Source organism: Falco biarmicus, chromosome 1, assembly GCF_023638135.1.
Source record: "Falco biarmicus isolate bFalBia1 chromosome 1, bFalBia1.pri, whole genome shotgun sequence".
In the NCBI taxonomy this organism is placed as follows: Eukaryota; Metazoa; Chordata; class Aves; order Falconiformes; family Falconidae; genus Falco; species Falco biarmicus.
The window spans coordinates 120,440,471-120,450,797 of NC_079288.1; the positions used below are offsets into that span (position 1 = coordinate 120,440,471).

Genomic DNA, 10,327 nt, shown 5'->3' on the forward strand with positions numbered 1-10,327 from the left:
TATGCTTTAAAAAAGCTACAGTTGCTCTGTGATGAACTATCAGGAAAGATCGTTTCCAGACTGAGCTGAAAGAAAGAAAAATGCTTCGGTTAAGTACAAAAATTGCATATAGCTGAGTAGGAGAAACACAAAAAACTAGTGGATTCTACTTTTTTAGACAGAGTAGATCTTTTCTTTAAATTGGTGGTCAGTCATTTTTACAGTTTATCACAGTATCCTCAATGAAACCTGGAATTTTGTGAAATTTTCTTGATATGTCATGACATATCTGTTTAAAAAGAGAGGCAGTACAGAGAAACAGTATATATGGAAATGGGACTTGGTCATATGTGAAGATGTACAGATTAAACGTCCATAAGTTTTTCTAATGTCCCAAAAGGTCACAGAGCAAGACTGTTTCCTAAAAGCCTTTCTTGCCTCCTGAAAATGCTGCCGTGTCTTGGACAAATCCATTCAATTGTATTTATATCTTTAAGCACAAACTAGGGAAGAGCTTCTAGTGCCAGTCATAGAGTAGTGACTCCTTGAGTCTGCATTGCTGTAGGATTAAAGTCCTGTATTCAACATTTGTGTTGAAGAGACCTGGCTGGGAGAGTCCAAAGTGGACCCAGAGAGTGAGCTAAAAATTGCATGGACAATATTCAAATGAGACTTCTGGTCCTCTTTTCTTAAGCATTAAATGGTAAAGATAATGATTTGTTAAGCAGTAAAGGTATGTGTTTGATTCCTAGGCAAAGATGCCAGAGGAACTGGGATGAAAAAGTACATTGCTGTGATGTGATGCGATCCGTCTGGCATGATACCTATCCCAAGCGGCCCACAAAACAGTGAATCCCTCTGAATGTATGGTTGACACTCCCTATGAAGTGAGACACAAATTTAACTTTCTCTGGCTGTGTACTATTTTTAGCTTAAATGAAATTAGTCCATCTGCTGGTTTTACTAGGATTTTTAAAAGAGCCTTTCTAAAAAAAAAAAAAAAGGCAAGAAGTGCTGCTTTTTATTTTACTGTGAGCATACATTCATCCAGTCTTCATGTTTTATTTTAAACTATAACTAATTACATACCTTTTCCATATAAAAAACCCATATGAATTTTATTATATTTTCATATGGATGAGGCATTCTTTCTTCACAATATACTAAGGGGTGAAAAAAGAGAGCAGTAGATGTTGTTTAGAGCTGCAGCTGTCTTTATGAATCCCTATTTATTAATTTCCTTTTCTTCTTTTCTCCAGGGAACCTTGAAGGTGGCCAGGGTCATCACAGCAGACTGAAAACTGATTTGAAGCCTCAGAGGAGGTAATAATACTTTTTCATTCCTCCCTTGTTTAATCTTGACAAACTAGCTGTAACTCTCTGTGGATTAGAAACATGCAATCTGGCATGGTAGGACAAACCAGGTTTACAGAGTATCCTTAAACTTCATTAAGGGTCTTCCATTCCAGTATGATTAGAAAGATTTTTGTTTGGATCTGATCTGCGGCAAAATCTGGGTCATTGGGTTAATGGACAAAAAGAAACAACTGATGTATAAATCCATTAAGTGATGATAATGATATGAAATAAATTCTGAAGTATGTGAGGACTTAGTGGATGCTATTTTCACTTTTTGTCTCTTGTTAAGGTAGAATATACTTTGCTTTTCCCAGCTTAGGAGACATTTTTACTTCCTAAATAACGGGCAATGTTTTCATTTGCCCATGATATGTATTTTCTTCTTAGCGGACTGTGTAAATCCTTTAGCTTCATGGTGAGTATTGGTGAGCATAAGCAGCAAACCTCCCTCTGAAAGTGAGTGACCGATTTGATGAGCGTTGAATGTGTAACCAAAACAATGTTTCTCTTCCACATCATAACAGTGAACAGAGGTTTTGCATTCAAGACATTTTAATCATATCACTATCGTACTGTGCCCTTTATCTAGGACTAAATATGAGCCAAAGCCTACTTGAAAATGAGACTAGGTTTTGCTCAAATAAGCTAATGAACCTCTGTGAACTTTCAAGACTGCTCTGAATTTCAGCTTCAGAACAATACTGGAAGCCAGATGAGTTTTACTGTAAATACTTCTAACATGGTTCCAGCAACAATCTGATCTTGTTTAACTAGTTTAACTAAATGCTTGTGTAACATTGAGGCCTGGATGACAGACATTTATATATATATATTAAAAAAAAAAGATTGAAAAGTAAAAGCAGTGATAATATGCTACTGTTGAAACTGTGTGCTAAATTTCTAAATGTGCAGACTGAGATAGTGTAACATGGAAATATTCTGTTTCTTCATCTATACATATTCATATATGGATACCGATAGGAAGCAAATGCCCTAAAACCGTAAAGGACTCCTCAAATTAAGCAGCGTATTAAGACAAAATGAACGTTACTAGTTATACCTTCTCAATCAAGTGTTGCTAATCACAGTGGCTATAAATCCCTTTTTAAAAGATTTGATCTTGAACATCGTTCCTTACAGAAAGGAAAGAGAATAAATGCCGGATTCGATGAGAGAACTAGAGGTTCAAGAGACTAAATAGCACCTCACAACCAACAGTAAATTGCATACTGCTGGTAAATAGACAAGAGCATGGAAATCTGCGTCTTTCCATAAATCTCCTTTTGCCTCTTCCCCCCTACCTTAAAACGGAGTCCAAAAAATTGCGTGGTCTTATAAGCAGATGGAGCTAGCATAGAGATGCCTTCACACAGAAATGCAATTGCTTCAAGATGGACCACAGTGGTTGATAAATAATGAATAAATAATAGTATACGCTGTGCTCCTAAGACATAGGGGTTTATAGAGAGATCACCCACCATTTTTCTGAAAAGTATTTGAAATCTGTTCCGAATAGTCAAAATGTAGTAAATACACTTAATCAATTCCCTAATATAAGATCTGTGATGATGCAGGCAAAAGACCAGATCAGTACACGTGCTGTGAGTAAATGTAGCTCAGATACACTGAGGCAAAACTGGTGTGACTAGATGAAGAAACAGGCAGTTAGCAAAGGCAGACCTCCACCTGGAGCTGTTATTAGGTGGTGCTGTTGTAGAATTCTAAGGGTTAATGTTTTGTAAGCTTCTTTTAATTGGAAGTAAAGATTGAGTAAAAGTTTTCTTTTTATAGCATTAATCTGCAGATTAATGTTTCCTGTGTTTTAATGACATGTTCCCCAGCAGCAGATGAGTGGTATAAAAATGTTTAATTAGAGTCAGTCATAGCCTGCTGGCAAGCAATGACCTTACCTTCAACTCAATGTACCGGATAAAGACCTTGCAGACTTTTGTTCTTTAACATGAGTTTTAAGCTTAAAAGCCATAAAGTGTATTTTTTTTTGCATACCCTGCTGAAAGCTGACCATAGTAACAAGACAGCAATATCTGTTTCTTTAAGCAATTTTCTTTATTTCCTGGTTGGAATTTACTGAAGGGTGTGTTTGTGCATGTGTTTGCGTGTATGTGAAAAAGGAGACAGACACAAAGAGGGCTGAAAGTTCAGCAGATTTTCTGAGTTTTCAACTGCAGCTTCTGTTTTGTTGCCTGTACCTAAACCAGAACATGAGCTAGTCTAGGCTGATTTTCATGTAACCACTGTACTTAAGCAAGGCTTCCACTCACCACTAACTATTCCCTAAGGCATTTATTAGTTCAGGCATGTATTCTATAAATTATACGGAGGGCATGACACTATGTTTCAGTGTATCATCTAGATGTGTATGCTTTTTAATCTATCTCTGTTTTACAATGGAAGTGAGGTCTTTTGCTCCCCTTACCTTGCGCTCCCCTGTTTCCTATGAAAGCTTCCTCTCATGCTGCAGCCCAGAAGGGAAGAAAATCTGTCTACCATTATATGCTGATACAATTAAATGCACGAACTGGCTAGCATTTATGTGGCTTGGCTGCAAGTCAGGAAGGTACCCATAATTTTTTTTCTTTTTTTAATATCACTGTGTGCATGCATTCATGTATGCATATGTATAAAATGTAATATAACTGGGACATGCCAATTATTTTTCTCCTGGTTTTAAAATAGATTCCACTCTCTTATCACTGCCAAAATAAAATAAAATAAACCAAGTGTTTCTTTCAATACATCTTGCAGTCTTTATCAGCTCAATAAACGTACACTGGAAAACCAAAGAGAAACTATTGGTGTTCTTTAGCAGAGTGAACCAAAACCAGACATTCTGAGAGTTTATGAGAGCATGTAAAAAGATCATTTCCTGAAAAAGTCCCTAGCTATAACTGGAAGATCAAAATGTCCTGATTGGGAGATTGTGTTAGTCACAAAATATGATATACACGTTGCATTTTGGAACTATCGTCTACTTAACACTTACTGTTGCTGGACCGGGAAAAAATAACACATATGTTGCTACCTTATTGAATGTAACAGTAATAATGAAAAACGTAAAGGACGCGGAGGGGAGAAGAAAGTAGATGCTGGAAGGAGCCAGCATTGTGCTGAGAGGGCATGCTGCGGTGTGAGTGAAATTCTTTCCCAGTAACCTCTGGATCAACTTAGCCCCACTACCTATGAACTTCTGGCTCACTGACAGAAAAATAAGCCATGCAACGTTCTACTTATATAAAGAATAAAACCAGCTCAGCCGCTGTCAGTACATACTGTTTTGCTCTACTGCCCTGATGCATCAAGATGCTTTTATTTTCCAGTTACTAAACTTGGAAACAAGGATCTGGTAAAGCTCCCATGTTGTTTGCCAGGTCTGTCAGAACTATCTTGCAGATGCTTAAGATGCAGTTGTGTATTTCAGCGTGTATATGATTGACCCAGGTATAATATCATCTCCTCAGCACACATGGAAATACTAAGTGTATAATAATGAGTAGGACAGGTTGAAAACTATATATCAAAGCTGGTGGGTTTTTTATATAAAACTGTGCATTTCATGTTTTACTTGGAAATTCAATTATCTGTGGAGAGAAACCCAAAGGTACCTCAATGAAAAAATCTGTCTGGAAGTGTGGATATGACAACTAGGGAAAACTACACGGGATGTTTCATGCACCTCTATTCCCCTGCGGCCAGGGCCCAGCCATCTCTCATGAAGCACCAGGTGCTTCAATAGGAGAAGGGATTGTAAGGCAACAGAAGAGAGGCTGCTTCATCAAAGACCCTAATTGGGGAGGATAATGTGGTGATAAGGCATCTGTACCACAACTGTGGTAATATTTTTTCAATTCAAAAATTTTTTCAACAAATTTCATACTTTTAATTTTTAATGAAATCAAAAGTTTGGCTAAGGAACATGGATGGAAACATCTTACTTTTATTAAAAAATTCTCAGAAAAAAAAATTCTTGACATAATAGTAACCAACAAAGCAGAACTTAATTTGTATAACAGTTTTAACTGGAAATACTGTTATTTCTGCTCCAGTGCATATGAATGTGTTGGATTCATACTGTGAGGAAGAGAGAAACTAGAGAGAATACAGGAGCTGCCACACTAAATCATACCCAAAGTCTTTCATCTACAGCCGCTGGTGTTTGGTGGTAGTCACAAAGAAATGTGTATACCAAGTAAGCAAAAGAATCATGAGCTAAATCAAGGGTGATGCTGATAAAAGCCAAACATCTTTAACATTAATTTCCACTCTAGTTTTGATGTTTATTTATCTTACATAACTTTACCTTCCATTTTTATCTCTACAGCTTCCTGTCGCACTCATGCCTACAGTTACATCTTGATGCTGGAATTTTTTTTAGCTTGGTTTTCCCTACTTTTTGATTTCAGTTACTGTCTCAGATTTGTCATACTTGTGTTGCTGTTTGGTGTCATCCAGTACTGTTTTGTTACAGTTTCTCAGGGGTCCTCTCCACCTCGGATGGCATTTCCTAACTCTCTCTCTGCCTATTTGGAAGCAGGGTGATCAAATCTTCCCTTCTTTAAGAAGAAGAGAGTGAGCGTGAGAAAGAGAGTGGGAAGAGATTGCAGCTTGGCCAAATGCACTCAATCCTCTTGGGATTTAAAGGGCAGCTTAGCAGATTGCCAGCCCTAAAGGAAGCAGCAACCGATGCAAAGGCTGTAGCAGTCTTCCTCAGTCAACCCTGGAAAAAGTATCCTTGTCCATCTTGTTCTGCCTTCAGGATGCGTTTGGCTTCCCATTTTTACTTGGAAGACAGAAATGTGCTAAAGTACAGGGGCCTTGAAAATTATTTTGTCAGAGATGCATGCATACCTACTGCTTTTTCACTTGTAATTTTGAGATGACAGTAGAAGTGCTGATGTTTTAGAATCATAGAATAGTTTAGGTTAGAAAAGACCTTTAAGATGACCAAGTCCAACTGTTAAATCCTTTTTACTGCTTTAACTGTTGAACCATTTTAACCTTGTGTAAACCCAGCCTTACATTTAAGGAGAACCCCAGGATTGAGGATCAGAACACGGGTTACAGAAGATTGATTTGAGTGTAAAAAAATCTTGAGAAATGTTCTTAGTGACCTGTTACGGTTACTCAAAGTGCAATTCTAAATAGCAGAATATATCTTCTTTTCTTGTGTTCAGTGCTGTACATTTTTACTTTGATGCCTTGTTTCCATTAATTCAACTGAGATGCTCATTAATCTGGTATTCCTATTATCAGTATACATTGGAAGAGACCAGATTTCTACCAGAAATCCTGACATACATGTAAATCTTCTTCCAGTTAGGAAAAGAAATAAACCCCAACCAAACGCTTTGGTGTCTATAGGTCAACCACATGTTCTATAAAACAAGATTTTGTGTAGGTGAGAGAAATGAAAAATATTTTCATTAATCCATTTAAAGGATGGGGTTTTACTCAACATCCTTTTGAATCAGATCTATGACTTAATGCCTTTCTTGAAATTTTAGCACTAAGGGAGACAGTATATCTCTGTGCTGAGTGGCTGCAGTCTACTTCAGTGATGATTTCTCTTCAGCACTGAAATTTCCACCTCTGCTTGCAACATAGTGCCCTTTGTGGGAGGAGGGTAGAAAAAACTACCTACTACTGCATCTTCTGCTTCTGTACTGTATTATTTCAGACTTTCTTCACTGTAGAAGGTACAGAGTAAGAGTTAGGTATGTGGGGCTCTAGGAAGATACTACAGATAAGCCCTTCACTTCCCAGTTATCCTCCAGAGCCCATACTGCTCCGTCTCTGCCAGTGCCTGTGGGACCCCAGGGTCAGGGTGGCTGTGGTGATGGCATTGGCAGAGAGCACCTGCCTATTTCTCTTGAGCATAAGCTGCCCCCCAAGTACTGGTGGTAGAGCCTTGGTCCTGGTACTGGATTTGCTCCATTTTACTGTCAGAGGTGCAGATGCAGTCAGAAAAGATGGGTTTTAATGTACTTCCTTGTAATTTTGTAAAAGCTTTGTAACGGCTTAAATACAGTAGGGATTTTTTAAGCTGCATAACATGGGACTAAATACAGTGCAGGGTCTTCATGTCTTGGTGTGGGAAATTCTTTCCCATGCTACGTAAAATGCTAGTGGTTGACAAAAGAAGCCTCATTCTCCATAGAGACTGACCCATCATCTTGTAAGGTGTGACTTTCTGGTAGAGGAAGGGTGACCTTCGCTAAGCAGGATGTTGCTGAGATATTGCAATAGCGTGTTGGTGTCTGATAGCTTTGGCATGGTTTGGTAGAGTACATATTCAGAATTACAGGCCAGGGGGAAATAATAGCTCCACACGCTACGTGGTGTAGTAATTTATAGTGTAAATTACTCTTTAGCAAAGTGCCCTCGCCTATTCTCCACACAAAGAAGAAGGAAGTTCAAGGAAGTTGTAGCTTTCTCTGTGCTCTTAATTTGCCATCTTAGGCAAATTAATTTGACAGTTTAGGATCAGTTTTGTCTGTAGTTGTATATTTAAGGCCCTTGAGCATGGGTGATAAAGGGCTTGTAGGAATCTTTGAGTGCCGGAACACATGGAGGGCCTGCAATGTTGAGGTATTGTAGAAAGAATTAATGTTTGATACTTTGGAAAGTAGCCTGTATTTTAAGAAAATATTGAATTTCTTTGTGTTTTTAAATGTCAAAAGTAATTTTTAAAATATATATGACAGTTAATATTTTTGTAACAGTTCCCCAAATAAGAATGCATTTCATTATTTTAAAATTGGGGGGTTTTGTAAAACAAGTCCTAAACTTATTACACATAATTTTTTTATCTGCTTACTTCTTTGTTCAGATCGTAGCACACTGACAATTAACATTTGGTGCCCGCACAGTGCATACACCTGTATGATTATAGCTTTGGTACAATTATCATATAGATAGATAGTTATAAAGACACATACACAATGTTAATATTCAAAATGTCTTCCAGGTAATAGGCGCTTTCAGGTAGGTAATTCCGAAAGAAAATTACGCCATCATCATGCTAGAAGAGTATTAAAATACTGTCATTCACTATCAACAAAAGATGTGTTCAATTTAGGTGCTTTCACTGGAAGAAGAACTTTTAAAAATGAAAATATTTGAGATGGAGTTGTTTCTTTTTGGGGGACACTTCTCATTTTCCATTAAGTGATTGGAAACCTGGGACTATTATTATTATTGATTTTATTTTATTCCCCTGTGTTGACTGGGAGTCAGGCACCTCACCTGCAGCAATGTGATTGTTAAAATTTCAAGTGGTGTTTACGGTCAGAGCTTCTTTCATTAGAGCCCTCCAACCTGAAGGGGCAGTCAGTCTGCTTGGCTGACATCCTGAAAACCGAGCATCATCAAAACTATTAAAATTTTTCTTCAGTCAGCCAAGTGGTTGTATATTCCCACTTCCTCCACACCCCAAATTTCCTTTGCTTTTTCCAGGACATCAGAAATCAGTCTGTCAGCAGCACAGCACAGCCACATCTGCACATAAAAACTATTCAAATTAATAATAAAACACACCTCAGTTGAGTTTTTCTCTCTAGTACAGCATTTTCTAGCACAGTGTTTCTCTTTAGCAGCTCATTTGACACTGGACGCCTGACCTGTGCTACCATAATAGCTGTTAATGGAAACTTCACCTCATGCAATGATAAGATGGATTTTTGGCAGCTGTGAGAGATTATGAAGAGTAAGAACAATCTTAGCTGGAATCAGAAGAAAAGAAAGCATCTGTACCTTGAGAAACACTCAGCTGGTTTTCATTACACACCAAGCCTATATTTATTACAAAGACTAGCCAAGAGACAGAAATTGATAGGTCCCTGCACTCAGAGCAAGGAGGCTAGTGTCGGCTTGATAAATTCTTCCTTTCTTCTCAGTTGTATGACTACAAGTGATCAGAGCTGTTCAAAACTACTGGGGGTCTGTCTTGCAGGCCATCTTTCGAGAGCATTCTTCATCGTGCTTTTCCTTCAGTGCTGAGCTCTTGTCTTTAGCTGTCTTTCCCTTCCAAAATGGAAAGCCAAGGGGGTGAGGCAAAATGAGGGGAAAAAATTACTCGTTTCTTTTTACAGCAATTTTACTACATCAGGCATCTTTGATAAATATAGAAAAATAATTTATTTAAAGTCTTTAGCACTAGATAACTTTTCCCTAAGCATGTGTAAATGCTGAGAAACATTTCAGGCCGTGGGGAGGAGCAGTTAAAATTCAGAGTTTGAAAACACAGTCATTAAAAGTGAAAACCAGAAAACCATTGTTGAGAAGAACCTTCAGTAAAAAAATGAGGAAAAATGACGATGAAAAGGAGAAAAAAAGTTATTTTGTTTTCTGTTTTCTATCCAAGCCTAGAAGACACCACAGATCAAGCTGAGCTGTCACTAAAGATTAGGAGACGACAGCTACCAACCACAAAATGTTTGGATGTGTCATTAAAGGCACTGTAAAAGGAGCCAAGTGAGTCAGGTAAACAGAATGCTGGGGCAGAAAACTTTGATTTAGTTATAACTGAGTAAATACGGGAATACACTGCTGTAAACAAGTGTGGAGTTTGGCTATAGGTCCTTTACATCTGAAGTGAAAATTAAATTACACAAGGCAGATGGGAAAGCTCTTCAGAATTCTTTTTTTTTCCCCCTGAAATTAACTTGTAACTTAAAGGGGTGGGAGACAGGAGTTGTCTTTTTAGCCCTTCCAAAAAGGATGGGAGTTGGAAGAATGTTTCCGAGGCTTCCGCTGTACTTGTTTTGTCTGTTGCAGCTGCTCCTGTAGAGGCTTGTTCCCTTGGGATGGTGGGAGACACTGTAGTAGTCTTTTGTACGCTCCTTTGCAACAACCTGTAAAGAAAGCATGGCACACAACATGCCTGCCTCCTGTACAGACCTGTGCTTGTTTTTTTGGGTTTTTTTACTGTCTGCTGAGCTTTTTGAACTGTATGTTCTAGTATGGTGGAATT

The 10,327-nt window shown here is 38.0% G+C and overlaps 1 long non-coding RNA gene across 1 annotated transcript; it reads left to right on the top strand.

The window, feature by feature from the left end:
• The first annotated feature begins 665 nt into the window (after positions 1–665).
• Positions 666–9,837, top strand: LOC130143908 (uncharacterized). The gene is made up of 3 exons (XR_008819922.1): positions 666–866; positions 1,239–1,302; positions 9,719–9,837. It is a non-coding gene; the product is annotated as an uncharacterized LOC130143908 (long non-coding RNA).
• The last annotated feature ends 490 nt before the right edge of the window (positions 9,838–10,327 follow it).